A 6,000-nucleotide genomic window follows, 5' to 3' on the forward strand; every position below is an offset into this window, starting at 1 on the left:
TTCTATTTAACTCCAAGAGATATTGGAACAAAAAAGTATCACACCATTCTCTCTCTCTCTCTCTCTTAATTATAAGAGAGTGAAATGTCAGTGAATTGACATTATGGTGCACTATAGCAGCATAATTGTTTTAAAAAAAACAAAGAGAAGAAAATTTTTATTTTTTGTCCCATCAGACCTTAAAGAACCACAAACTACAGCTCTTTTAAAACAGCTATGAGGAGCCCTAGCGTAGAATCAAGAAATTGCTACAAATGGCAAATCTTGAACCTTCAGCAGCAGCAGCCTCACCTACATGGGTAGAATCAACTCTGGCAAACATCAATGGTGATTTAGGGTCCAATCTACACTGTAGAAATAATCTGGTTTGAGACAGCTTTAACTGCCCTGGCTTATGCTAGAGAATTCTGGGAACTGTAGTTTTGAGACATTTGCCTTCTCTGCCAGAGATTTCTGGTGCCACAATAAATTACATTTCAAGGACTCCCTAGAATTGAGCCAGGCAGTTAAGCAGTTTCAAACAGCTTATTCCTGCAAGGGGATTGGACCTCTTGAGTATTGCAAGTTGAAATCCAAGCAATGCCCAAAGAGAAGGGGGCCGCTGCAAAGGCTGTTAAATCTTCAGAGGAGATATAACACCAACAGTGGTGTAGTAGACCCAGGGCTCATAGGGTCTAAGCCCTGGGACATTCTGACTTGCCAGGACTGTGAATCATCTGCCACCACCTCCCCTTGAACTCCCTGTTTCCTCTGTTCCTCTCTTGTTCCCACAGTAGACCTAGAGGGGGGATATTAATTTTCCCCAAGAACAATGTGACAGGTATGACTTTGTTAGGAGCTTTGTCAGTAAAGGGGCCTGTTGTTATGAACTAACCCTCCTGTAGACTGATACGTCAGTGCTGCCACCTGAACTTTTTTAACCCTCTTTGGTGGTATTGCTATAAGGACTATTATAATCAGACTTAGATTTTATTACAACAGGATTTACCATGTGTTGACTCGCCATTCAAAAACTGATCAGTACTCTAGTTAAGGAGTCAAAGTGGTGTAGTAGCGGTCCAAATGTTGAATCAGGAGTGCAGGAGGATTTGGCAAAATTTAGTCAGAGGAAGTTTGCTGTTGTCCTCTTCTGAGGCTGAGAGAGTGTGACTTTGCCATTCATTGGGCTTCTATGGCGGAGTAGGGGATTTGAATGCTGTCTCAGAGGCCTCTAGTCCAACATCAAACCACTACTACACTATGTTGGCAATTGAAACAGACAAAATAAGAACCATCGATTCATAGCAACCTTCTGTACTGAGCCCTTATAAATTAGCCTAAAGCCATAAAGGCTGCTACTGAAGACCTGGAATAGGGAATAGGGATGAATAAATATAAATACACTTCATCTTTTATATTGAAACAGAGGAACCATACCCTGGCAGACCTGTTACTTATTCATTACAGAGCACAGGAAAGCACCTTTTGGCTTCCAGGGCCTTTCCCCCACCTCCCATCTTGGCTTGATCGTTTCCTTCGTCTTGGCTTGATGCCAGCTCCTTATTTGGTGGATCTCTACTTCAGTTGCATTTCTTTAAACTGAAACAAAGGAACCATACCCCGCAGACCCTGTTACTTATTCGTATCAAGTAAGAACGATCTGTGCTCCAAAACTGCAACACAAAAATTTGCCTTCTTGGCTGGCAACTGAAGACAGAGATCCACCAAATATAGAGCTGGTATTAAGCCAAGATGGGAGGTGGGTGAAAGGCCCTGGGATGCCATGGATGCTTTCCAGTGCTCTGTACACATAAGCAAATTCCAGTGGTGACATTTTCTCTGCCAGGCCAGATGGGACTACTGCTTAACATTTACAACACGATTATTTGGTGTGATGTAGGGAGCTGGAAATTAATTAGGCTTGCAGCACACAGAAGAGAAATGCTTCCAAGTATATAACTAACCTGTTTTATGAAAAGAGCCTAATTGAGATAATAACAGTTCCATAGTGATTCTGTTTTCCATAAGCAGATGAAACAACCAGTTCTTATGGTTGTGAAGAGCAATGTTCTGTTGTCCAACAAAAATCAGCAGCCTTTTTCTAGGGATGAAGATGAAGCACAAATGTGGTGATTGGGACATTATTTATACAAGCAACCAATTTTTATACACATCAAGGTTTAATGTTCCTCTTTAAATGGGAAAAATTAGAAAATATAAGATCATCATCATCCATCTATCTCAGTAACCCTTCATGGATGGTGGACTGAGTTGATATACTGGGCTGGACTAAGGTCACTGAGTCACTTCATGAAGGGATGCAAGATCTGAACACACACTTCTTAGTTCACAGAATAATTGCTCGTCATAACACTAAACAGGATTAAACAGAGAGGAAGGACACATGAGAATGCCAGGAAGCAACAATCAAGAATTTAAAGGTATGTAGATGCCACCCACTAATATAGCAGAAAATAGCAAGATTGGAATGACTATTTGATGAGCCCTGGGACGCAGTGATTAAATACCTATACTGCAGCCAACTCACTCACAAACCACAAGGTTGCGAGTTCAATATGCAGCGAAGGGCCAAGCTCGACTCAGCTTGCATCCTTCCAGGTTGCTAAAATGAGTACCAAAGATTGTTGGGGGCAATTAGCTTACGCTTTGTAAACTGTTTAGGAGTGCTTAAGTGCACTGATAAGCGATATAGAATGTATTGCTATTGCTATTGCTATTTAGGAGAGTTAAGGAAAAAAGGTGGGGTTACAACTGAACTAAAAAAATTACAACAAATTATTTACATAACTCTAAGGGGATGATGAAGACATAACATTGTCAAAGCCTTAATGTTAGAGTATAACCAGCATCAGGGAAAAAAGACTAGGATTACAAGGCAGTTATGAGGAATTATGTAGGATCCTCAAATGTAAAGATATACCATGGAATACGTAAGTCAGGATCATCCATGCTATAAGTATTTGCTGCTTTTCTATGTATGGTTGTGAAAGCTGGACAGTGAAGAAGTGGACGAAAGTAAATCAACTCATTTGAAATGTGGTGCTGGAGGAGAGCTTTACAGATACCATGGACCACTGTTACCACACTCTACTCCCCCTCACACATTGGATAGGGTTTTCATAATTAATATCTAGCATCCAGCCATGATGACCTGAGGAAACTAGGCAAGGTGTCAGACTGACATAAAGGAATGTGGAAGACCTCACCCCAGACTGTGTTTCTATTCATGATTCCTATCTGACTATACCAGAATTATCTCAAGTCAATCAATGTTTGATTCTCTGGAATTACAAGCCATCAGCCATTCTGGATTCCTTTTGTCAGTTCCCTGGGGAGGAAACCATCAAACCGTTGCTACACTGTGGAAAAGCAAAAAAAACACCCTTGGAGGTATGAAATAGGATATAATAACAGCTCAGCTCTACCTTCTGTGTGTGCAGAGGGTCTCTCTCACTCACTATTGTTCACCCTCAGGCACCACTTGCGCCACTCTCCATCTTCTCATGGACTGGTAATATTACTCTCCCAGTTCCCGATTTCAAGCACCCAACCTTTCACAGCTTTTTATGTTAAGCCTTGTATTGTTCTTAAGGTTGCATTGGTTTTGTTGTATGTTGTGTACACCTTTGCACTTTCTAATAAAACTGTTTTATTTACTAAAAACTGAGTCTACTCTGCAGTTAGTAATGGTACAGTTTAGCCTCGCCTTACACAGGGGATCCGTCGTGATTCTCCCCCCTCCGCATAAGGCGAATTTTGCCTATGCTGAGCCCCATTCAAATGAATGGGGCTCGTGCACATGGCAGCGCCGGTGGCGCAGCAGTGCGCATGCACCATGGGCGTGCGTCCCATTCTTCAAATGGGATGCGCCAACTCCTTAACATAACACGTTGCTCCCTGCGGCTTGAGCACATTAGCTCAATCTCATAAGGGCAACCCGTATAATAATGCGGGCCACTGTATATACAGGTGAAAAGATCCTGAAGTTTACGCTTCTCTTGAGGCTCTTTTTGAGCAATAATATCTCCCCCCCCCCAAATAAAGTAATAGATGCTAAATGCTGGTGGGGACCCCGAACATCCCCTAAACCTTTTAGGGCAAGGGTAAGGCAACTTTGAGCCGGGGGCCGGGTTGTGTCCCTCAGTACAACTGGGGGGCCGAAGCATATATATATATATATATATATTTATATATATATATATATATATAAAAATAAATAAAACCGGGACAAATGTAGGAACAAACATTTTCAAACGTGTGGAACACTTTTTTAAAAAAGTGAGGACACGCAAAAAAAAATTTTCCTGATTTTTTTTTTAAAAATGAATATAAATGCATGTTTCTGGGCATCTATAGACAATTGCCCCTTGCCCTCCGTGAAGAGTCAAAGCCCTGGCGGCAATCAGCGGGGACTGGGCTGGGGCTGGTCCCAAGGCCTCACCGGGCCGCATCCGGCCCACGGGCCGCAGGTTGCCTACCCCTGTTTTAGGGAAACACCGACAAGCCGACCAATAAATAGGCCATACAGCAAAAATCTCTTCGTAGAAACCAAAATGACCAAAGTGAGGCTATCATGCTTTGGACATATCAGACAATATGACTCATTAGAAAAAGACAATAATGCTTCTTTTTTAAAAACCTCCAAAGAAGGAGACTTCACCACAAGGGAATGTTTTCCACTGATGAATAGCTCTTATCATCAGGAAGCTCTTCCTAATGTTGAGATGGAACCTCTTTTCCTGTAGCTTGGATCCATTGCTCCACCTCTGGAGCAACAGCAAACAAGTTGCTCCATCCTCAACATGACATCTCTTCAGATATTTAAACAGGGCTATCATATCACCTTTTCTTCTCCAGGATAAACATACTCAGCTCCCTAAGTCGCTCATCACATGGCATAGTTTCCAGATCTTTCCCCAGAATTATTGTTGAAATAGGGTTAGTAGTTTCAATTAAAACAAAGTATACTGGAGCAAGTGGCTATCTCAGCATTCTCAAGCTGCTTGTTTATGCATGCTAATAATCTGAAAGCTGCAAAAATGTCTCAAAATAATCGGAACTTGGAAAAGTTTCTTTTCTGAGTGATAATATACAGATTTCTATATTGCCTCATGATTCTGGGAGCTGCAATCCAAATAAGTAAATTTTTCCAACTCTAGGAATAACAAAAGGCCCAGAAAAATTTTCAGTATAACCATTTGTCTCATCATTGCCCAAAACATTCTATTGGCACTTTTCCCATCTCCATAGAAGCAGCCAAGGCATTCAAGTCATGTCAAATGGCTTGTTGTCTCCCAAGATGGATTTGAAAAAACCTGGAAATTAACTGCCTTTCACCCCCTCCCCCATCCGTTGGCAAGCATTAAAAGATTGGCGTAGTTCAAAACACTGGTCTGATTCTGCCAGGCCATATTTTCTCATTGCATTAATGAGTTTTGAAGGTAGTGTAGCCAGATTCAAAAGAGGACAGGACTTAAATAGTAATATAGAAAGGGGAATGTGACCTGTTCACCACTTCTTCTGCCAAAGTATTAAAGGTGCAGGGGGGCCTATCCACTTTTACATTTGGCCACCCTACTTAAAAGGCTGTCAGTTCACACAGTCCTTCCTCATGCATTATATTTTTTTATCTTCTTTCTGAGGGAGGATACAGATGGGCACAAAGGGGTGGCGAGATGCTGCCCCTTTCTGCCCCGGATAGAGGCTGCAGCAGACAAATGCATTAGCCTCCAGCGGGCCTAAAAAGAACCCACTCCCGATGACATCCGCACAGCGCTGTTTGGACACTGCACCATGTGGCTGTCATCATTGCACATCTCGTATGAACGGGCATGTGAAGTGATGGTGCCTGTGCACCAATAGTAGGACTGGGCGTGTGTGGACACCCAGCCCTACATAACCCTAATTTCAGCCCCAGGTTGGCACAAAACACCAGTCTGTACCGGGCCTTGGTTTACAATAAACTGCTATCTTCTGTTCTGGCAGCAGCCTGCAAATGAC

This window comes from Sceloporus undulatus, chromosome 1, assembly GCF_019175285.1.
Source record: "Sceloporus undulatus isolate JIND9_A2432 ecotype Alabama chromosome 1, SceUnd_v1.1, whole genome shotgun sequence".
Lineage (NCBI taxonomy): Eukaryota > Metazoa > Chordata > Lepidosauria > Squamata > Phrynosomatidae > Sceloporus > Sceloporus undulatus.